A 25,663-nucleotide genomic window follows, 5' to 3' on the forward strand; every position below is an offset into this window, starting at 1 on the left:
CTTATCTGGTTCAGCCTACAATGTGGCACCAGAACCACAGCAATGTGGCGGACTCCTAGCAACCCTCTGAAATGACCTAACTAGCTACTGAGCAATGAGGGAAAGGAAATGAAAGAATGAAACAGTGTATCTTTCTCCATGCAGGTTAGGGTATTATGCTATTTTTGGGATAGTATAATATTAGGGGGATAAGGATGTAATGGCAATGTCTATAGATCAGAAAACCACACTAATGCTTTGGGGTTATAGATTCCAACCCCATCTCAGCAGCTGATGAAATTTGAACTCAGTCAATAAATCTGGAATTTAAGTCCAGTATGCTTTGGTGCAGCTCTACACATTTGTCTATATCTGATTCCTACAACAAAAAAAATTGCAATATGTTGACAATAATGTCAGATTTGTGCCTGCTAACTTATAGTAATTCCTGTTCTGACAATACCTCAATTTTTAAAATGTCACTCTTGTTTTCACTTTCTTCCATGGCCTTCCTGCTCCCAATCTAACAATATTGTAACTTATTTTAACCTAACAATCCAACAAAGTGAGGGATGGTGGTTTAGTGGTTATTTGACCAGTGGCTATAATGTGTGAGTGTAAAAGTGCCAGTTTAGTTCCATGTTGACATTACTACCTGACAAAACATGATGTGATTTACAGATTTGTATTACATCCTTATGAAGTCCTGGCCAGGTAAAATGCCTTTTTTCCCATTCTTGGGCTTTCTTTACTCCTACATTCCTTCCATGCCATTGGAATATTATGTGTTACTGACAATGTCTCCTTGTAATATCTGACCTCTGAGATGGATGGCTGCCCATTTCTCATCGGCAGCTCTGTGATGGTGTCTCCACTTGTACTTCAGCACTCCATTCTTGACAGAACAGCACTTTGGAACTCTTTCAGACTTAGCTTCAGTTTGAATTGATGTTGTACCACTATTTAAGAAAGTTGGTAAGGAAAAGTTAGGTAACTATAGACCTGTAAGACTGACATCAGTTTTGGGCAGGTTGTTGGAGGGAATCCTGAAGGACGGAATTTGCATGTATTTGGAAAGGCAAAGACTGATTAGGGATATTCAACATGGCTTTGTGCATGGGAAACTATGTCTCACTAACTTGATTGAGTTTTTGAAGAAGTAATGAAAAGGATTGATGAGGGCAGAGCGGTGACATTTTTGATATGGATTTCAGTAAGATGTTTGTCAAGATTCCTCATCGTTGGCTGGTTAGCAAGGCTAGATCAGGGAGAATTAACCAGTTGGACACAGAACTGGCTCGAAGGTAGAAGACAGAGGGTGGTGATGGAGAGTTGCTTTTCAGACTGAGGCCTCTGACCAGCAGTGTGCTACAGGATCGGTGCTGGGTCCATTGTTTTTTGTTATTCATGTAAATGATTTGGATGAGCATATAGGAGAGATGGTTAATAAGTTTGCATATGACACCAAAATTAGTGTTGTAGTGGACAGTGAAGAATGTTACCTCAGAGTACAACGGGATCTTGATCAAATGCGCCAATGGGCTAAGGTGTGACAGATGGAGTTTAATTTAGATAAATGTGAGGTGCTGTATTGTTACAGGGCAGGACTTACACACTTAATGGTAAGTTCCTGGGGAGTGTTGTTGAACAAAGAGACCTTGGAGTGCAGGTTCATTGTTTCTTGAGAGTGGAGTCCCAGGTGGACAGGATAGCGGAGAAGGCCGTTGGTACGCTTGTCTTTCTTGGTCAGTGCATTGAATATAGGAGTTGGGAGATCATGTTGCGGTCATACAGAGCACTGGTTAGGCCACTTTTGGAATACTGTGTGAAATTCTGTTCTCCCGGCTGTAGGAAGGATGTTGTGAAATTTGACAGAGTTCGGAAGAGATTTACAAGGATCTTACATTTTATTGGACAAAATCTAGTTTATCCTTTTATACCCGTATTTCTCACCAACTTCATAGCCAAACTTACTTTGTCCTTGTTCCAAAATATCCTAGCAAAAAACTCCCTATATTTGAAAGGCAGTTGTATGCCTATACAAGGGTTGGCAATCTAGCTTTGCCCCCTCACCAACAATGTAGTGGCACAAAGCCATGCAGTTCATGGCCCTGGTTGGCAATCTCACAATCATCACTCTTTAACTATCACACCATGCACTTTACCTGCCTGTAGCTCTATCCTATCTGATTAGCCTCTAAATTGGTGTTCTCCTCAATGCCCATTGTGTAGGCACAGCTTGTCATTTCTCAGTGGATGAACTTTAAAGACAGGCAAGCAATTGGGCAAATTCAGTCATGAGCTTTTATTTAAGGACAACAAGTGGGAACATGAACAAACCCAACAGGTGCTGAGATTTGCCCCAAAAATGTAAACCTCATGCTGACAGGATGACCAATCACTATTTGACCTTCTCCAATGGTTTTCTGTAGCTGGCTGTAATCTACTGAGCTCTGCCATGGGCAAGGAGAGCTTCCTCCTCTCCAGTGTCCTCATGCTCCTGCTCAGAGCACTGCTCATATTGCCCCAGTTCTTTAGCCTCCAGCATATTGCGTTACAGCCTGCTCCAATTGTGCAGAGCACAACACATTTCTGAAGAAGGGTCTAAACCCAAAACGCCAGCTTTCCTGCTCCTCTGGTGCTGCTTGGCCTGCTGTGCTCATCCAGCTCAATGCCTTGTTATCACTGACTGTAACTCAGACAGTTTTTCTATTCATTCACAGGATATGGGTATTGCTGCCTTGGCAAGCTCTAACTATATTTCACACTGCCTTGGAAAAGCAACCAACTTGAATCAAAGACCTCTCCCAACAGGTTATTCTCTTTTCCACCAATCAGAAGACACAAAAATGGAAAACACATACAAAATCTTCAAGAGCAGCTTCTTCCTTTCTATTAACAGACTTTGAATGGACCTTTCTGTGGCTGTAACACTACATTCTGCATTTTGTTCTGCTACCTGATGCACTTTGTAGGGTATGATCTGTCTGTAGAGCACACAAAGCACCACTTTTCACTTTATCTCAGTACATGTGATGACAATAAATGAAATTAGGGGTGTTGTCCATCCCTAATTGCCCAGAGGGCTGCTAAGAGTAAACCAGATTGCTGTGGCTCTGGTACCACATCTAGGCCAGATGTGATACCAGAGCCAAAGCAATGTGGTTTACTCTTAACAGCATTAGTGAACCAGATGGGTTTTTCTGACAATCAACAACAGTTTCATGGTCATCATTAGACATGTAATTCTAGATTTCTATTGAAACTCAGATTCCCAGAGCATTACTTAGTTCCTTGGGTTAATAGTATACGAATAATATCACGAGACCATTGCTTCCAGTTGTGCTTGCAGTTCACTGACTGAAGATATACTTGTCCTCTGATCGCTTGTGCTAAATATACAGGGCTGACTGCTGCCTACTCTCCAGACTGCAGTCAAACAGATCCTCTGATCATGAATGTCCTAGGGAGACAACTAATGGTGGCCAAGTCTCTGAGCTGTGTGTGGACTGTGCTCCTGACTGACAGACAGCTGCCCCTCTTGGCTACTGAGAACCAGCCCCAACTATTTCCCGACAGGATCACTGGCTGAATACACATGCAGTCTGTTTGCCACATAGGCTGCTGGCTCATGCTGTAGGTGTTAGATTGATTTCTCAATATGCTGCACAGCAAGATATTCCCAGCATCGCTAACCGATCCATCATGACAAGTAGCTTGTCTCTGTGCCTGCGCCAAAAAGCATGTCAGTATGGGAAAATGGATATTCTTTCGCTCTGGCTGAGCAGCCAATGTGCTAACATGCCTGGCACTGCAAGGCAGGGTAACACAAGGAAGGGATGTTGTGAGCATGCAGACAGGTACTGTGTGCAAGTGCTATGAGAGAAGCGAGATCTGACATGTAGCCTGCACCAATCTTTGATATTGATCCCTGTCCAAGTGTGCAAAATATCCCAGCTGCAGCATTTCAAACTTTGAAAATATTTGTCAATAAATGTGCCTCGTTAGAAAGATTACTTTTGTGTGAGAAAGGGGACTATAGTGGCTCAGTGATCAGCACTGCTGCCTCACAGTGCCAGGAACCTGGGTTCGGTTCCAGCCTCGGGTTACTGTCTGTGTGGAGTTTGCACATTCTCCCTGTGTCTGTGTGACTGTCCTCCCACAGCCCAAAGATGCACAGGTCAGGTGGATTAGCCATGGGAAATGCAGAGGTCTGGGTCTGGTGAGATGCTCTTTTGAGTGTCTGGGCTGAATGGCCTGCTTCCACGCTGTAGGGATTCTATAAATGTTTCCTGAATTTGTGTCTGAAATTTTAATTTTAAAATTAGATCACATTGTTCTGGACAGCCCTGCCAGGAACGTAGTTTATCACCATACTCCAATCAAATACATGAATCATCTTTAACACCTCAATTTGCTCACTGTTTAATCTTCACTATTTAAGCAAATACCCAATTCTAACCCCATTCTACCATCTAGCTGGCAGGTCTCGTCTCTCCCCAGGCATCTGCCGAAAGTCAGGCATCTCTGGTACCTGCACCGAAGCAAGTATTGACAATTTGACATTGCCCTTCACTAGCAGTGCAATGATACAGTAACCACAGAGCCTCACAAAGCTGGCATGGCAGACTCTCGCTCACAATACAACTCCATTTTCACATCCTAGTTGTTTATTGACCACTAGATCACAGAGTTTACCCACCATTAGTCACATCCCATCTGAACACAATCTCTAAGTGGCTGTTACTTTGTCCCCAGTGCCCACTGTATTCCCAGAATTCATCACTGTCCAGTCAGTGAACATCACATACAGGCAAACTATTCATCAGTTCCAATGTTGAGATTATATCAACAACCAGAAAAATATGAACACAAACAAAATGAATAAAGTCTGTAGTTTGTCCCATGGTGGAAAACAAATGTAGAATTACGACCAATAACTAGATTACAGCCCACGATGGTCCACTTCACCCAGTTCTCATGTCTGGAATCAGGTATAACTCAGATCTTGAAGTGTCCATGCAACTGACCTCTATCACACACAGTGACAGCTTCCTCTTCTTTGCAATGTCCTTGCTGTCCTCCTCTTCAGAAGATGGCTCCCATTACCCTAGTTCTTCAGCATCCAACACATCGCCTCGTTATCTGCTCCAATAATGCTGAATGCAGGAGGCTAGGATGATGTGGTACACTCTGTCTGGGAAATACTGGATAGCCTTTCCCAGACCAGTGCAAGGAGCAGTACAAAACAAAAATCATATCTACAGCCAAAAACCACCCATAATTCTGAACTAGGAAGGATGCTGTGGGTGGTAGAGATGCTTACTTCATTATCGATCCTGTAAGCATAATGATGCATTTTATGGAAGGCAATGATAATGGGTAGAATGTGAAAATGGGGTTGTATTGTGAGCAAGGGTCTGCCATGCCAGCTATGTGTGGCTCTGTGGCTGCTGTGCCATTGTACTGCTGGTGAAGGGCAACGTCAAATTGCCAATATTTGACAGCAATCTTTTAAAGATGGTGCAGGTACCAGAGACACTTGACTTTCAGCAGATATCCAGGGAGAGGCGAGATCTTTCAGGTAGGTGGTAGAATGGAGCCAGAATCAGGTATTTCCACTCATAGGGAAGATTAAGCAGTGAAAGAATTGAGGTGTTAAAGATGATCCAAGTATTTGATTGGAGTATGTTGATAAACCATTGGGATGGGAAGGGGTCAGAGGACAGCAGACACTCCCATCATGGGCCTCCTGCAGTGCCACAATGATGCCACCCAAAGGTTGCAGGAACAGCAACTCATATTCCGCTTGGGAACCCTGCAGCCCAATGGTATCAATGTGGACTTCACCAGCTTCAAAATCTTCCCTTCCCCCACCGCATCCCAAAACCAGCCCAGTTCGTCCCCTCCCCCTACTGCACCACACAACCAGCCCAGCTCTTCCTTTCCACCCACTGTATCCCAAAACCAGTCCAACCTGTCTCTGCCCCCCTAACCTGTTGTTCCTCTCACCCATCCCTTCCTCCCACCTCCATCTCCTACCTACTAACCTCATCCCACCTCCTTGACCTGTCCGTCTTCCCTGGACTGACGTATCCCCTCCCTACCTCCCCACCTATACTCTCCTCTCCACCTATCTTCTTTTCTCTTCGGTCCGCCTCCCCCTCTCTCCCTATTCATTCCAGAACCCTCACCCCATCCCCCTCTCTGATGAAGGGACTAGGCCCGAAACGTCAGCTTTTGTGCTCCTGAGATGCTGCTTGGCCTGCTGTGTTCATCCAGTCTCACATTTTATTATCTTGGATTCTCCAGCATCTGCAGTTCCCATTATCACTCCTTTTCTCATGTTGTGTTTTGTTTGGCCACTTAGTTGGTGCACTTTCTGAGATTGAAACTGAATGATGCAGAAACAGGCCTCTTTCTTGGGTACTGTATGAATAGCTGAATGGAGGAATGTGTGCAGCTTTCATGTGCAGGATATCCCAAAAGTCACAAAAACATAAATTTCTGGAGTCTGGTGCATCTGTGGAGAGAAATCAGAGTTAATATTTCATGTCCAGTTCTGAAGAAGGCTTTTTTCTCTTTTTTCCGGTCTGTTTATTTCTAATATTCTGTAAGGTAACATTTTATTCCTCTTGAGTCGGCAGAAAAAAAAACCCTGTAGTTTGTGTTATTTTGAATTTGATGTTTTCACCAAGCTTCTTGGGTGTGCAACATGCACAAGGGAAATAAAGAGTTTTCAAAGAATTCCAGATGGTTTGGGAGAAACCAATAGGTTTTAGGGGAGATGAGAGAAAAGCAATGCTTATTAAAATAGGACTCAGTAAGGATGTATGGCATGAAAGAGTATTGGAAAGATAATGACCAATAAGACATTTGTTTTGAATAGTGTCCTGTCGACATAAAACTGTTACAAATATATCAACAATGAAAACAGTACCAATTTCGACATTAACTTTCCGGTAAAAGATACATTTATATTGCATTTGCTTATCAGTTGAAACAGGTTATCTCAGCTTTGGGTGTGTGATCAGCAAGACCACATTTGACATTGTACATTCTGTTAGCCATCCTATATTTAAACAAAAATTGTCACAATTATAAGTGATAGAAAAGGAGAAGAAAGTGCTGAGACTGATATATGAGGGACAATTTGCAATGCTGAACTTGGAATAAAGAAGGTTAATGGGGGTGTGATCCAGGTCCTTCAGATTTTGGACCGCAAGCTCTTTGATTTAAGTTATGAATTCAGAATCACAGATTGGATTTAAATTACCATACACCACATAAGACTCAAATTCTAAAAACAACAATGGAATATACAAAATTGCCTCCCAGTGAAAGTAAATCAAATTAAAAATTTGGATTAATAATCTTTGGAGTTCCTTGACTTATTTTCCATTTGCTTCATGAAGTATTCCTTGAGATATGAGGTAGCGAGGGGATATTGCCCATCCAGAGCAGCACATCAAGTTTAAAAAATTGATACAAATGAATTGTTGGAGTTTTGTTCAGGAAATTATAGAAAATAGTACATGATAGCTACTACTCCAGTTCCTACACCATTACCTCTGGATCCATCCATTGGCCCTTCCTATTACATCTTCAGAATACTTCTTGGTAGCAAATTCAATAAAATATCATCCAGTATCATATGTATGCAGATAGCACACAGCAATACCTCATTACCGCTCCTCCACTTGTTTTTCATTGTCAGACAGGTTGGATGACATCGAGCACTGATTGAACATCAGTTTTTCCAATTAAACGTTGCAAAGATTAAAGGCAAGATGTTGTCTTGCAGTTCCCAATGAAAAGTCTTTTCCCTTACCACTGAATCTCCAGTCCTCTTTCTGGCAATGGATTGAGGCTGAGTCATATTGTTTGCAATCCTGGCATTGTACTTAAGCCACAGAATGAGCTTCTGGGCTTAAACAATGCATCATCTAGCCCACCATCAATGTAAAATTGCCCTGATCTGCCATTGCCTCAGGTTATCTACTGAAACCCTCATTCACATTCTTGCCACTACTTGACCTGGCTATTCCAATACTTTCTCCCTCCTCAAATTTGATCTCATCCAAAACTCTGCTACCATTTTCCTAATTCACACCAAGTCCCATTCACCCATCATCCTTATGTTCACTGACATACATCCCCTGAGCCAGCATAAACTTAATGTTAAAATTGCCGTTCTCATTTTGTCATTACTAAAGTCTACTCTGGTCCTCGAACCCTCTGAGATCACACTGCTTCTCCAATACTAGCCTCGTAGGCATGCCTGATAAGTGGCAATTGAAAAGCTGGCAAAACTAATCTTTGATTTCCAGCGTGAAAAGCCTCTTTCTCTTTGAGAGAAGAGAGCTCCATTTAAAATAACACCTTCGCATGGACTTACGCTTTAAATAGAGAAAGCACACAGCAGCATCAAAACTCAACCCAGCTGTAGCAGGTGGATTGAGTGAAAGCAACATTGGGATTCAAACATGCAACCATCTGGTTAGCAAGTTGCAGCCAAAGTTATTGTGTACTGGCCACGTAATCCGACTAGAAATTTCTACAAACTTTTACAAATGACTTTGGGATTTTAGGGATTTCAGCATCAACTCTGAAAAATGAAAACAGAGTATCCAAAAAGTTTATGTTTCTGGCTTACTAGTCATCTGGTTCCAAAACCTCACAGTAATTAGAAATAGACGCCCCTCTAGCTCTAGATATGAGTATAAGGAAATTCATGGTCTGGTTGTGCGGAATGTTATGATACCACGCTACTGACCTGTGCCAGGAATAGAAAATTGGCTACCTGGCAATATTCACCATTCCGTTTGCACAAAGCCAGCTGCATGGCACAGAGCACATTAGAAAACTGACGCATAGAGCTGGATTTTCCTTTCCTCACCCTTTTCAAGTCTGAGCTGTGACTGTCTACTGTCACCCTAACTCCTTCATGATCCCAGCACAGTTTCCTTGTGAGGGATCATTATTTATGCATGGTGAACCTTCAGCAAATGGGAGCCCCATCTTGTGCCCCTCAGGAGACACAGATCCTGCTGTAAGATCAGTCAAGGGAGGGCATCCACAACGTAGCAGAGTTTCAAAGACTGCAATAGCTACTTGAACAGAGCCCTTGGCAAAAAGTTAAGTCTTTCTGATAGCTCGCTGAGACAGGAGGCAAGTACTATATCCCTGTTCTTCTATCAGGAAGTCTTTGGAGCTTACACTTTACTATCACAGGAACTTGGCACCAGCATTTTGTGGGGAGGGAGGGGCATGGGTATTGGGATACATTCAGGAACAAACACCCCGAGTCTCTGTTAGGATTTGCCTGTGGTGAGTGGGAGGGAACCACTAGATGCACTACGATTAGGGATGCAAAATTAAGACTGAGGGTGGGAATGCAGACATGGGTTGTAGTGGAAAATCCAGTCTATAGTGGTTTAGCAGTGAAGAGATTGTGTTGCAGTCCCCGTTATGTTACTGAATTGCTTGCTTGGGAATATGGCAACTTTTAGTCTGGAGCAGGTGCCTGCATGTCAGGCAGAGTATTTGTAAAGTGTGGAATCCCTGAAAGGACATGTACCTGCCCATGTTTTGAGTTGCACTGTGTTGTCACCATATGCTCGAAACACATTGGGAAAAGAAGCCATTATATATTGGCTGCTTTGGCATCCTCCAGCCTCGGGGAGTTTGCATTGCTGAGCAAAAGCCACAGACCAGAGATCCTCAGCTTCAATCAGTCTTCTTGTTATCTCAGAAGTGGAAGTATTTGCTTGTTTTGAGATGCAAAGTGGGTGATGGAAACTCCTTTCCGGATTCTTCAATCTGAGAGGGCTGAGCACCAATTGACTAACAACAGCTTTCAGTAAACACTTTAAAATGTTGGCCTTGACCAGATAGATACCTCAATAACTGAGATAACAGGGTGTAGAGTTGGATGAACACAGCAGGCCAAGAAGTATCAGAGGAGCAGGAAGGCTGACATTTTGGGCCTAGACCCTTCTTCATTTTCTTACGAAGGGTCTAGGCCCAAAACGTCAGCTTTCCTGCTCCTCTGATGCTGCTTGACCTGCTGTGTTCATTCAGCTCTACACCTTGTTATCTCAGTTTCTCCAGCATCTGCAGTTCCTACTATCTCTCTACCTCGATAACTGATCTGGTGCCTCCTGATACCTAGAGGTACCCTTGGGAACCACAGGTGGGCCATAAAGTGGGGTGGGGGGTCAGGATCCTTGACATGGTGGATCTCCATCTGTTTTAACTCTGCTTTGCAACCAAGACATTGGGGGATTTCAGTAAATTAAAGGTGAAAGCACTTCTTCAGGGCAAGAAAAATCAATGAGATGATCAGCTGTTCATGAAATATATTTGTAGATAGTTGGCTGGCTTACCATTGCTATGTGACCTCTAATTCTGCTATGTTTGCTTACATTTTAGATTATAGTAGCCATTAAAACATATTAAATAAAACAATATATCAAATATATGAGAAAAAGATTGAAGGAATTTTCAGAGCTTTGAATACCAAGAAAAGAAAATGGTTGAAGAAGTAAAAAATGCAACTGATGAGGATGCCTGAAGTCAAGTACATAGGTCATACACTGAGAATGAAAGGTCTTTACCCAGACCCTGACAAAGTGAGAGCTATATCAGAAATGCAGTGACCAACACGTATGAAAGCAACATAATTATTTGTTGAATTTGTGAAGTATTTAGCAAATTTCTTGCCTAATTTGTCATCAGAGTGTGAACCTTTACCATAGAGTTCACATAGAACATTTATTGCACTGCTAGGGAAATCCTGTGATATTAGGATACAGAACAAGAAGCAACTTTCACTTGAATGAAAAGAAACTAGTAACTGCAGCTTGATAGGTTCTGGAAGTCATCAACCCAGCAGACATATAGAAGTTGAAAGACAAGTTTCTTGTGCCGATCAAGAAACTCACCATGGGAATGATATCCCTGAGGAAACAATTCCCCAGGAATGCACTGACAAACTGATAATATGAATTCACATGGACATCATTTAAATATCTGAATGCTTTTGAGATCTAAGATGAAATGCGTACACATAGACTGATGAAAGTGGAACTGACTCAAATTAACAGTTTTCTTAATTAATCATAATTTATTTTTAGATTAGATTCCCTACAGTGTGGGAACAGGCCCTTTGGCCCAACAAGTCCACACCGCCCCTTGAAGCATCCCACCAGATCTATCCCCCTATAACCCACACACCCTGAACACTACAGGCAATTTAGCATGGCCGATCCACGTAACCTGGACATCTTTGGACTGTGGGAGGAAACCGGAGCACCTGGAGGAAACCCACACAGACACGGGGAGAATGTGCAAACTCCACACAGGCCTGAGGCTGGAATTGAACCTGGGTCCCTGATGCTGTGAGGCTGCAGTGCTAACCACTGAGCCACCGTGCTGCCCCAATTCACTAATGCTGTGCATTGAGTCACTTGGGTAAAACATCATTGCAAATGGAAATGCATGCTCTTTTTGTGTTTTTTATGAAAACTGGAGTGTTTGAAGAAATGTGTTTGCATTTAATAATGATCGCTAGCTCACCATAGTTGTTACCTGTACATCAGCTGCAACTGCTTGCACTTTTGTTGGCACAGCCATGAAACACATTACATTTCGCTGCCTATCTCTGTTGTGCATCTTCTGGTGCAGTCAAGTGTCAATAGCAGAAACATGCAAACAGGCAATATGTCTGTATTGTCCGACATGGCACATCCACATTGAAGGAAGTTAAAGAAGTCATGGTCTTACAACAGACAAGTATGAAAAGAGTTTTCAAGGAAAGCCAGATGGGATCTGTTTTTTTTAACCCTGGTTGCATAAGCAGCAGGGATTCAATTTGTGTCCTGCTGGTTGAATTAAATTATTCTGCTACAAATTACTGCACTGTGTGTTTACACACACAATGAGGCTGCAGCTGAAAATGTCAATGCGAGGCTTTGCAATTAAGTGTAAGTAATCATGAGGATGTGTAGAGAATGGCATCATTAAGAGACACATCGTAACAGCCTTGATTCACCACATGCTTTCTGAGAGGTGAAGTTGCATCCAGCTGAGACAGGCGGTGTGCATAACTACAAATAGATTTACTTTACTGTAGAGCACAATGAAGCCTGTGCCATGGCCAAGCTCAACTTGCTTCTCAATTGGGTTATTTCAGGGCAACATCACAATGTTTATATGGCTTTGGATAATTCGCAGCAGCTGTTAAATGTGCTACAAAAGTAAATCAGTAACACCCCTGCAAAAAGAGCATCTGACTGACTGCGGCCACATGTATGTGGACCCACTTCCCAGAAACTACAGCTTAAAAGTGCTTGTATCATCTTTCAAAGCTCACCCTGGGGGCTAATATTTGTGCATTTGCAGTGCATAAAGGCACAATTTAAAATATCACTTCCTCCACATACAATTTTTTAATGTTCCTATGGCCACATTGCTTGAGTTTGACCACACAGAGTGGAAGTGAACACATTTAGCACATGTTATGGACAACACAAGCGTAATTCCACATTGACAATAGTTCTTCTGTTTGTTTTTCTGAATATGCAACAAAAAGCTATGCTATTATAAATCATCTTTTTATTCATATTTACCAAGTTTGTGGGTGTTTGATCTCATTGAGGCTACGTCTTTTTGATTGGATTATTATCAACAAAATGAGTTAGGCAAAGCATCATGGCAAATCATTATCACATTTACAGGAATCGAAAACCTTACAACAGATATAACAGGCAGCTGATGCTACCAGTTTTGGTGCCCTTCTAAAGTTGAATTGCATTGTATTTACCAAATCCTTCATTTTGCCTTTGTATGTGAAATAGTGTCTCACTCAATGGTAGTAGAAATTTCTAATTCTTGATTTTAAATTCTTTCATTGCCTCATCCATCCTATCTTTATAACTTCCTTCAGCTGCCTGAGCTCTAGGGTCTGGAATTCCTCCCTCAGCCTTTCTGTCTCTATACCCCTCTCTCCTTATTTGCGATACTGTTTAAAACCTACCTCTATGAATATGCTGCTATCTCAATGTTTCCACATATAGCTCAGAGCCAAACTTTGTTTGATACGTGTCCTGTGAAGCACTTTGGTTTGCTTTGCTATGTTAAATGTACTATATAAATGCAAGATGTTGTTAAACAGCTACCAAAAATAATAAGTTTATATTGGAATATTTCCAACTGATCATATGTTCAGTTTTATTTTCAAAGCTAATCTTTATTGTCTATGAGTAAAAAGGTCAAGCAGGAAAACCAAATAACATTTAATTTAAACCAAGGCCAAACTGTGATGTTTTTAGTCATGCATATTGCATTACATATAGCTTTTATTAAGAAACCTGTTAAATGGTAACAGCTCCTACAATTTTCTTCCATTCATAGCAAAAGCATACATATAATAACCAAGCTTTTCGCAGTTGACTTGACTGGAATCAAGCTGTTTTGTGGTTGATTGACTCAACCCATCCCTCACTGTTATTATTACTGTGCGTTGTGACTACGTTTTAATCTTGAAATCTGGCGCAAGTTAGACTAGAGTAGGCACAGCCAGGCCAGATTACAACATAGAAGTGGTTTCACATTTAGACTGGCACACACAACATATTGTGTTTTATTCACATCGAGACAAGACAAAACATCATGTTAATTCCTGTTATAAAAAGAACTTCAGATCATTGAGTGCTATTGCATCACTTTTACTTTCCAATGGAAATTTACCAAATATTTGGGTTAAATTCAGCCAAATTCTTTCAGCGTTCACTGCAGTCAGTATTTTTTACATTATCTTCTAGCTCGTTTATGGACTGTGCTAAGAGATTTATCACTGTGTCTGACGTCCTTCACTATCAAGATGCAAGCTGATTAATTATACCACTGTTTTAAAACAAAAACTAAGATTATTTCAAAAATTATTCGTAAGGCTGAAAGTAATTTTACGGGTGAGAAGCAATGACCATGAGAGAGGGTGGTAACAGGTGTAGGGGTATGGAGGCAGAATGTGGTGGGTGAGAGCAGTTCCAGGGAGGTCCAGGTCACAACTGGAGTGGAGATCAGAGGTCAAAAGAAAGGCAAAGGTGAATGGTGGTAGATCATATCAGCCATTTTAATTGGGTTGCTACGTGCCCTCTTCCTTCTCCAGTCTCCGAAATTCAGAAGAATGCTTTTAAACTGGAAAAGATAATGATGCAGACTTAATGAGCTGTTAATGGAGCTCCAAGAGATTTCCAAGTAGGGGGCAGAATCTCGTTGGAACTCCATATCAATTGTTATGGAGTATCCGCTTCGTAATGTCTATTGTTCTCTTTCACGGTTTTCAGGTCCTTGAAGCTGGCTTGCTTGATAGCTTAGCTCCCCAAAGTGCAGAGAGCACTGGAGTAAAACCCACTGCACAATTGCAGGCCATTAGATACTTTCTCAGATAAAGACGATGTGATTGGGGGGTTTGGCTACAGCGTGTTTTTGAAGGTCAAGCAGTGATTGCAGGGAATTTAAGGGAGAGGTGGGTGCCATAAGAAGATCTATGTTTGTGTTGGGGTGTCAGTAATTGTGGAATGGTGGGTAATCACAGGGAGAGAGAGCATGATGAAAGTGGGAGGTACCTGGTTGATCAAAAGAAGGTCTGATTGTTGGGAGCTTAACAGATTGGTTGGGGTTTGTGACAGAGGGAAGCATTAGTGCTGCTCTGGGCCTACAAGCTGTGCTTGAAAAGCACAAACCTGTTCCATGCATCTGCTTTCACCTCCTTTTAGCTCCGAAGGCCAAAGAAGTCCAGTTGGCCAGTATTAATTCACAAAGGCAGATATAGACAGACAAACAAAGACAGACAAGAATAAAAAAAAACTTTAATTGAGGGACCTGCCCCCTAGTTTGGTTTCCTGGCATCAGTTCAACCTCCATTGAAACTAGAAGTGGGTAGGTGTGGGCACTTTGAGAGAGAACTCAAGGCTTTTACCACTTTAATGTCGTAATGTCCCACAGCTTCAGGGTGTGTGTATTGGATTTAAGGAATATTGGGGTGGGGAGAGTGGATACAATTCTGTCAACTGTCTGAATGTCTTGTTCCGATATTAATATGTTGAGGGAGTATTTTGTGCATGGTTGTTCTAGAATTTCTGACAATCTTGCTGTCTTCAACGAAAGTCTTTAAAATCAACTGAGGATATGTTTCAATAATTTTTAATTTATGACAAAGCAATATCATTTCGAAGACATGACATTTTGTGCCATTGCGATCTTCATTTTTGATAATGGGCATGTTCCTAATGCCAAGGTAAACTTTAGATGTAGAAATAACACAGACGATCTTATGCAAGAGGCTTGGTAATACGCAGAACAATACTTAATCTTCTGTCAACAAGTATAAATGGAACATTTGTATTCTTGCTTTGTTCAGAGGTTCCTTCAAGTCAGCTTTTGCTCTAACGCCTCCCTCATGACTTGCTATCCCGGTTTTAATTTAAGCCACAATTAAAAGTGAATTATGTAAGAGCCAGCTTCATTATTTAAAAACAAAATTGCTGAAGGATCTTACCTGAGTCAAGGTTTAGATTGATTTTTTTCAAATGTAAGCTTGGAATATGGGTATCGTTGGCAAGACCCACATAAATTTCCCATCTTCAAATGCCCTTGAGAAGGTCCTGGTGAGCTGGAATACAATGGAATGGTTTGCCAGATTAACTTCAAAGAACTGTTCAAAATAATCACATTCCGTAAGCTTGGAATGACATGAAGGCCAGACTGTATAAGGACAATGGATTTCCTTCCCTTTAGGTTCTCAGTGAATCAGCGAGGTTTTTACTCTAAACTGGTAATTATTTTGTCACCCTTACTAATACAAACATCTTTCTTTAAAAAAAAATTCTTCATTAACTTGAATTAAATACCCCAGTTGCCATAACATATTTGGAACACACGGGTTAGACTTACTGCTTTCAGGGAGATGGCGGGATGGTACCTGGTCACTATACACCATCCATCAGTGCTTCCGCCAACAGCAATTAGCAGCTGATGGCCAAGATCGCTGGTCAATTAGGTACCACTTATTGACCCACATGGCAAATAGTGGGCCCAGGAAGGGAATATTCTATAGGAGAGGAGACAGGCCAACTGCTGGTCAGTCCCAACGTTTGGTTTCAAAGGTTGCTGTCCTTGGTGTTGTGAGGGTTAGTTGCCAGTGTCAGGCAAGCAACCTGAGAGACTGAGGCAAAGAAATGAGAAAAAGTGGCATTGAGAGTCAAGAGTGGTGAAACAGCTCGGCAGAGCAGCTGGAGCCATCTTCCAGCTTTTGTGTCTTCTGCCAGCCATACTGCCAAAGTGGAAATTTTATCTGGCCACTCAGTGCACTCTTACTGCCAAAAACTGTGAACCAATTATCCTTATTGCAGTTGCTGTGAGAAGCATTGACTCTCGGGAAACGGTGGTGCCATGGTAATAGCACTGGCTATTCACTCATAGGCCCAGGCTACATCCCTAGAGGCATGCGTTCAAATCATGTCATGGCAGCTGGTTGAATTTATATTTCAATTATAAACTGGAATTGAAAACTTGACTTAGTAATGGCAGCCATGAAACCACCAATAGTCATAAAATGCATCTGGCTCACTAGTATCCTATAGGGAAGGGAATCTGCCATCCTTACATGGTCTGTCTAACATGTGACTCCCGACCCACTGCATTCAGTTGACTCCTAATTGCCCTCTGCCAGGGGCCTAGCTAGCAGTGACTGGGCAACAAATGCTGGCCTTGTCACTAACGATGCCCTCATCCCAAGAAAGAATAAAAGAAAAAGGCTAGACAAGCCAATGATTTGATGATTTTGGAGTCCTCCTCCAGACTGCCACTGAATGGCAGGAGGTTGGGATGAGCAGGAAGACAAGAGAGTCCTCCTCACTAGACCAATTCATGTTTCAAAGAGGTGCCAAAGCAAGCCAGTTGCCACAGGGTCATCCAGAGGTCAATACATCAAGAAGCTGAATGCATTTCTTGCGTTTGCCTGAGTGGGAGGCAAACATTTTCACTGATATGTGCACCGGAGGCTGATACGTGGGAGGCTCTTATGCACAGAATAGGCAAATATTTAGTGCTTGGTTAGAAGGCTGAATCAAGCAGGTCTAGAAACATCTGTGGATAAATAAATCAGAGTTACAGTTTCAAGCCAAATGTGACTACTCCGGGATTTGTGTTTATGTTTTTCGATCTGCCTTCTATCACGCTGCCACTGAGCGCAAGATGAGAGAGCAATGAGATGCCTCCTGTCACCAACAGTTCCACGCTGTTGTCTGGAAAGCACGGAGGACCAACTGGACATCAGAATGGTCAATGTGCAGGAGCTTTCACCAACTCCTAGCACCTTTCTGATAGGGGCAGCCCACTCCTCGTGCCAACCTCTTCCAGTAACATCAGTGGCTGGCTCAGGATGTTTCAAAAGTGAAGGAGCGCAGTTTGCAATGTCTCAAAGATCTCCTGGAATGAGCCCGAATCTTAGCATTACAAAACCATGGCCACCTTCAGGAATGAGGATCACATGTACACAATTAGAGCTGATCACCTCAGGCTACATGTCATCGCTCTGGAGAGATGCAGTCTGTGCTGACATGAGAAACCTATAGGCAGATCATCCTCTTTGTCAATGCTCCTTACATAGGGTGGGATATCCTCTCTTGAAGGACTGACTGCTCTGGGTCTCTGTAATTTTTCTGTTCCTTACGCAGCACTTGCTTACTCATTTGTCTGGTCTGCAACTGTCCCTGGCCTCCTTCTCCTAATTTCCTCCTCCAAAGGGTACTGGGGGCAGTGGTCACTGGGTCTTTGATTGGAACTTTCACGCTCAAGCACAACCCCTAATCCGCCTGGCCTCTTACTCTTCTCTTCCTGCTTCTTTCACCCTGTTTTCCTCACAGAGAAGCCCAGAAAAATTCACAGCTCAACATTTTCATCTTCAATAGTTGCTTCATCCACACATTCTGATTTAGGCCCTCTGATTTAGACATACTCAACCACCCATTCGGCAACCAGGCATTGCTGCCAGAAATCATTCCCACCACTTTGGCCAGTATACCATAGTAATATGGAGTGGTTGCCAAAAATTCCAGACAACTGGCTCATAACCAGGTTTAATTGCCATTTAATTGATTGTTTAGTGAAGGTGGATGTACATGTGCTTTTGGGCGAGCTCATTTTCTGTATTATCAGAAACTGGCATCATGACGATCGGATTGTTGAGCCAATGTTATTACAGACTATTTGACAAAGGAACAGGAGTGCCACTCGCATCATTTTCCTCTGTTAAATCCAGCCTCATGTATTTGGATCATCAATCCAGCAACCTGAACACTCTGCACTCCTAAATGATTCATAAATGTGTCATTCTTGTCTAAAAATAATTAAATTGGTTGCTTGGAGAACCATGTTTGTATATTGAGGTAAATTCCAAATTGTGAGTGTAGAGGGAGCTATTGGCAAATGTTTCTCAAGGAAAAGTTTGGGTTCCTCTTTTCCCTGTGTGAGTTACAAATACCTGAATACTGTAAGCGTTAGACAAGTAACTTTAAGTGACCATACTTGCCGATTGTAGGAGCTTGCTGTGGATAAGCTGGCTGCCATGTCACCTACATAAATTTAATAAAAGGACAACTAAATACAAATTGCTAATTATGCAGAGTTTTGGACTGCCCTGAGTACAGAGCCACGACATGTAGCCTGAAAAGGTCAGCTCTAATTGTGTACATGTGATCCTGATTCCTGAAGGTGACCATGGTTATGTAATGCTAAGGCCCGGGCTTATTCCAGGAGATCGTTGAGACATTGCAAACTGCAGCACTTCACTTTTGAAACATCCTAAGCCACTGATGTTATTGGCAAATGGTAGCATGGGGAGGGGGTTGCCCCTATCAGAAATGTGCTAGGAACAGGAGTAGGTCAATCAACCCTTTAAGCCTGTTCTGCCATTCAATATGATCGTGGTTGATCCTCTATCTCAATGCCATATTCCCACTTTCTCCCCATACCCCCTTGATGTGTTTACAACTAAAAAGGACATAAAACCAATTCTTTATTTCTTCCATAAGCTGCAAAATAAAATTGATGGTTGGATTGTACCTCAACTTGTTGAAAATCAAATTGGCCAATGATTGTCAGCTATTTCTGATTTTACTCCAGATATTAATCAACGTAACTTGCAGACATTTTTCTCTGTCCTCTGCTATCAGAGGCATTAACTCCTGCTGGGATCCTGGCTGGTCTCCAGAACCTCATCCAAGCAGCCATTCCTCATGTGTGATGTCAGACAGTGAGTGTTTAGGAGGTTACTTGACCATTGAACAAAGTGGGCAGTACAGCCTTGTATGAATTTGATGCCTTGACTCACTTCCCCCCAGCTACCTTCCCTACTAGCTTAGGGCAGTTAGACTAATGGGGCACCTTAAATGGTGCCTTGGTTAAGATCAACTGAATTAGCACACAATAGTGAAAAGAGACCTTTATGACTCAGTATTATGCCAGATGTTAACAGTGCCCACGAGCTCTATATCTGACTTAACATATGGGGTGGAACATGTGGGGTGAATTTCAATGAGGAATATCCTTTTTGTATGTGGCATGGAAATAGAAACCCTTTAACTGTTTGCCACATAAGTTAAATTTAAGGTAAGCCCAAAACATAGTCGTTCACTCAGACATGGTCTAACATGTGGTTTGCTACATTGTGGATTCCTGTCAAACAACTTTCCAAGCAAGTAATGTCTCCAAGTCATTGATTCAATATGGATAAAAATAATTATCTACAATCTGATGCAATGTCTTAAATCTGGAGAATGTTTAAAAATTATGAATTATAAAATTATTTAAAATATTTTAAAATTATTATAATAAAATTATTAAAAAATAGTTATAACTTTAAAATTATAACTGTTCATGCAGAAAGCTTTTGCTGAATGTTGAAGGTCCAGTTTGAGTAAAACTACTAAAATAGTGTTAACTATAACGTCCTATGAGAATTGTTAATTAAATTTGTTCAAAGGGTCATTCAATCTAATTGTTCTGTGAAGGTTTCCTTTTCAAATAATTGAAATATCAGAATGTTAATTCCTGCAATCTGCATAGCGAAAAGGATCATGAGACCTCAAGCCCAATGTTATTTTATGCACTTTTAACTGTATAAGCTCCATCATCGATTACATTTATTACCTTAATGCACATGTATTCCTAAGAGCTAAAGGAAACAAAAAAATGGCAAGCAATAAGATTGGGGTGATGAAAATTGCCATTTTCAATATTTTACAGAAAATATTCTATATAGAAATATATAGAAATAGAAATATATGACACTCTATAGAGAAAATATTCTAAAAAATTATTCTATTTTATTCAATAGAATTTAGATTGTGGAGGCCTCTGGCTGCTACTAGTGTCCAAAATTAATGGGATTGTATGAGAAGAATGAAAGGAACTGGGGAGGAAGTTTTGGGCTGTGAGTGATAACAGAGATAGGGAGGGATTAGACTGTGAAGGATGTTAAACACAAGTGAATTTTAAATTAGAAACATTATAGGAATTAAAAATCAATATCTATGGATAAAATGAATTCATCATGGCTGGCTGTGATGTCATTGCGACATTTGTTTTTATTCATGGGATATGCACACTGCTGCCTAGGCCATCATTCATTACTCTGCAGAAGAATGTCATGAGCTGCCTTCTTGAACCATACAGCCTCATGGGTGTCAGAACACTCACAGTGTTAATTGGAAGAGAGATCCAGGATTTTGACCCAGTGACAGTAGCACAACAGTGATATAGTTTCAAGTCTAGATAGTGTGTTACTTGGAAGGGAAACTTGGTGGAAACTGTAATCAAATTCAGTATCAAGAAAACATATTTATGTATCTAAAAATGATTACTATTAATTGTTTGAGTAGACAGACGTACCACTACGTAAACTCAAATCATATCATCTTGGAGCTAGCTCCAAGCAGATTTTGATGTAAGAAAATCAATTTGCTAATTGACCTTGGTGTATTATGTTAAAAATCCAAATAATGGTAAGATTTTATGTTGAAAATCAATTGACAATTCAGAGTGAGCTGTACATTGCGTAACACTATTGAGATTTAAATTTACATTGACACACAGAACCATAGAATCCCTAAAGTGTGAAATCAGGCCATTTGGCCCATCAAGTTCACACCAACCTTCCAAAGAACATCCCACTCAGACCCATGCCCCTCATCCTATCCCTGTAAACCTGTATTTCCCATGGCTAACCCACGCAGTCTGTACTTCCCTGGACTCAATGGGCAATTTGCCATGGCCAATTCACGTAGCCTGCACATCTTTGGACTGTGGGAGGAAACCAGAGCACCTGGAGAAAACCCATCCAGACACAGGGAGAATGTGCAAATTCCACACAGACAGTCACCAAAATTCCAAAATATGTTTTTCAGATCATTTCCCAACATAACATGCGACTTTTAGTCATAAAACCAGTGAAATACCATATGTTGTTGAACTTACAATAATGACATTGATATTGCGTGATACTGAAGGACAGGAGATCACAAATCAGCAAACCACATTACCTCTTTCCATCTTTTAAAAATTTGGTTCCACCCAATTTCTTGCTGGAAACCAGCTTTGAGCTAAAGTCTCCATGGTTTATGAATTGTACAGATGGATTTCACCAAGGATATCATTGACTTCAGCAAATACAGCATTTTCAAGGGGCAATAATTAATATTGAAACCCTTTTAATTTCCGTAACACAAGCTTCTTATTGATATTGATTTCCTTCAATTCTTCATTCTGCTTAAATTCCGTGTAATAATGTAACAATGTAATAATTCTTTACAGATTATCCAATGCCTATGTACCATCACACTTTTTAATTTGTTGTTCCAATCCACATCAGCCAATTACCCCTCATATCTTAGATAACAAGGTGTGGGGCTGGATGAACACAGCAGTCCAAGCAGCTTCTGAGGAGCAGGAATGCTTGGCATTTCGGGTCAGGACCCTTCTTCAGAAAAGAGGGAGGGGAAGGGGATTCTGAAATAAATAGGGAGACAGGGGAGGCGGATAGAAGATGGATAAAGGAGAAGACAGGGTGAGAGGAGACAGACAGGTCAAAGAGGCGGGGTCAGAGCCAGTGAAGGTGAGTGTAGCTGGGGGGGGATAGGTCAGTCTAGGGAGGACGGACAGGTCGGGGGGGCGGGATGAGGTTAGTGGGTAGGGGATGGGGGTGGGGCTTGAGTGGGAAGAATGGTTAGGGAGGTAGGGACTAGCTGGGCTGGTTTTGGGATGCAGTGGGGCAAGTGGAGATCTTGAAGCTTGTGACGTCCACATTGATATCCTTGGGCTGCAGGGTTCCCAAGGGAAATATGAGATGCTGTTCCTACACCTTTCAGGTGGCGCCATTGTGGCAATGAAGGAGGCCCTGAATGTACATGTCATCTGAGGAGTTGTGGGAGGGGAACTGAAATGGTTCGTGACTGGGAGGTGCAGTTGTTTGTTGCGAACTAAGCAGAAGTGTTCCGCAAAGCAGTCCCCAAGCCTCCGCTTGGTTTCCCCGATGTAGAAGAGGCCACAATGGCAAAAGCAGATACAATATATAACATTAACAGAAGTGCGGGTGAACATCTTTTGGTGTGAAAAGTCTTCTTAGGGACTAGGATGGTGGTGAGGGGGGGGAGGTATAGGGGCAGGTGTAGCACTTGCTTCGGTTGCAGGGAAAAGTGCCGGGGGTGGTGGGGCTGGAGGGGAGTGTGGAGCAGAAAGGGGACCCATTGAGAGAGTGGTCTCTCCAGAAAGCACATAAGGGTGGGGAGGGAAAAATGTCTTTGGTGGTAGGGTCAGATTACAGATGGCGGAAATGTCGGAGGATGATGTGTTGGATCTGGAGGTTGGTGGGGTGTATGTGAGGACGAGGGGTGTTCTGTTTTGGTTATTATTGCGGATAGGGGGTGTGAGGGATGAGTTGCGGGAAATGCGGGAGACATGGTCGAGGGCATTTTCGATCACTGTGGAGGGGAAGTTGCGGTTTTTAAAAAAAGAGGACATCTGGGATGTTCGGGAGTGGAATGCCTCATCTCGGGAGTAGATACGGCTTAGGCGAAGGAATTGGGAATGAGGATGGCCTTTTTCCAGGAAGGTCAGTGAGAGGAGGAATGTTCCAGGTAGTTGTGGGAGTCAGTAGGCTTAAAATGGATGTCAGTTTCCAGGCGGATGCCAGAGATGGAGACAGAGAGGTCCAGGAAGGAGAGAGAGCTGTCAGAGATGGTCCAGGTAAACTTAAGGTTGGGGTGGTAGGTGCTAGTGAAGTGGATGAACTGTTAGAGCTCCTCATGGGAAAACGAGGTGGCACTGAAACAGTCATTGATGTAACGGAGGAAGAGTTGAGGGATAGGGCCAGTGTAGCTTTGGAAGAGGGATTGTTTCACGTATTCTACAAAGAGGCAGTCTATCTTTATCATTTTCTTTACTAAGATGTAACAGCCTAATAGTAAATCAAATTAACTAATTTTCAAAATTAATATAAATTTCTATTATAGTACACCACACATCCTTAAAGGTTCTTTTACTTAATCATTAATTAATTATGTTGAGTTCTGGTCACCCTGTTAGAGAAGGATATGACTAAGCTAGAGAGGGTTCAGAAAAGATTTACCAGGATTTTGCTGGGAATGGAGTGTTTGAGTTATAAGGAAAGGCTGGATAGGCTGCATCATTCTTCACTGGAGCATTGCAGGTTGAGGGGTGATCCATATTAGGATAACAAAATCATGAGGGGTATAGATAAGGTGAATAGCAGGTGTCTTCTCCCTAGGGTGGGGGCTTTCAAGACGAGGGGGCATATTCTTAAAGTGAGGGGAGAAAGATTTTAAAAAGTCATGAGGGGCAATTTTTTTACAGAGAGTGGTTCGTGTATGGAATAAACTTTTAGAGGAAGTGATGGATGAGGGTACAGTTACAATATTTTAAAGGCATTTGGATAAGTACACAAATAAGAAATGTTTAGAAGGATATGGGCCAAGTGCAGGCAGATGGGACTAGTTTAGTTTGGAATTATGTTCAGCATCGAAGAATTAGACCATAGCGTCTTTTTCTGTGTTGTATAACTCTGTGACTCTAGCCTTTCCTTCAGTGTATAACACTAGCTCTCAAATAGCTATTCTCTGGTCTATTCCTCAACGTAATGCACTCAAAAAACTATCCCTAACATACCCTAGAAACTCCTCCTCCCTAGCATTAGTCCTAATTAGGCTCACCCAGTTTGTATGCAGATTGACGTCACCCATGCTTTCTGCATAACCCATGCTTCTCTAATTACTTGATAATATCATGCTGTGTACTATCGTTACTTTTTGGTGGCCTGTCAACAACTACTACCAAAGTCTTCTACCTTTGTTGTTTCTCAGCACCACTCAAACAGATTCCACATTTTTTTTCCTTCTCATTGTGATCCCACCCTTACTAACTTGCCGATTCTATCCCTGATTATCAGCGCACCATCACTTCCAAATCTTTCCTGCCGTCCTTCCTACATGTCGAATATCCTTGAATGTTCAGTTCCCACTCATGATCATCCTGGAGCCATACTTCTGTCATGGCAATTACATCACACCTATTTGCTTCTATTTGTATCTTTCATCATTAACTTTGTTTCAAATGCTGAATACAATTGGGTAGAGAGCCCTTATCTTTGTCTTTTTGACATTATTCCACATTCTAAGCTTAATTGATGCTCACTTCCCTTTCTGCCTGCCTTCTAAATTGGCATAAATTTCCTTTGTACGTTCTGTTACCAGCGGCACCTCCTTCTCATGTGATCTTTGCTTTAGGTTCTCATTCACTTGCCTAACTTAACCCCCCCAATAATATTTGTAATCAATATAATTATTAGTCAGACCTGTTAAACTGTAACTTGTCAGCTTGTACAGATCCCATCTGCTCCAGAAAAAGTCTCAATGCCTCAGAGATCTGATGGTCTCCCTCCTATAGCAATTTTTCAGCCATATGTTCAAGTTTACAGTACATTTATTTCTATGCTCACCATCACATCGTATGAGGAGTAATCCTGTGATTACTATCCCTGAGGTACTGCTTTTTAATTTTCCGCCTAAGTCTTTCAAATCTGCTTTCAGGATTGCATCCTTCCTCTGACTAACTCATCAGTACCACTGTGGACCATGGTCTCTGCCTGTTCTCACTCCTCAGAATGATGTCTTGCAGCCATTCCATGACGTCCTTGACCATAGCACAAGGGGGGTAATATACTGTCCTGGAATCATGTTTATTAATGAGGTAATGCCTGTCAGATCCCCTGATTATTGCATTTTCTGTCAATATTATTCTTCCTCCCTACCTGCATCGCCAAGTTAGCCACGGTGCCACAGATTTTGTTGTGATTGAAACATCAGTTTTCAAAATGGAAAACTGCTGCTCAAACAAGCTTGACTAAGGGAAGTCCTGAGGTAACACAGTGTGGGGCTGGAGCACCACAGCAGGCCTGGCAGTATCAGAGGAGTAGGAAAGTTGAAGAATTTTCTGAAGAAGGATCCCAACATGAAACAAATATTCCGAGAATTCTGAGAATATATTCTGAGAATTTTACAGTGTGCAGGTCTTTCTTTTAAATGTAGCATCCAAGAAATAAAAT

Source organism: Stegostoma tigrinum, chromosome 22, assembly GCF_030684315.1.
Source record: "Stegostoma tigrinum isolate sSteTig4 chromosome 22, sSteTig4.hap1, whole genome shotgun sequence".
Classification (NCBI taxonomy): domain Eukaryota; kingdom Metazoa; phylum Chordata; class Chondrichthyes; order Orectolobiformes; family Stegostomatidae; genus Stegostoma; species Stegostoma tigrinum.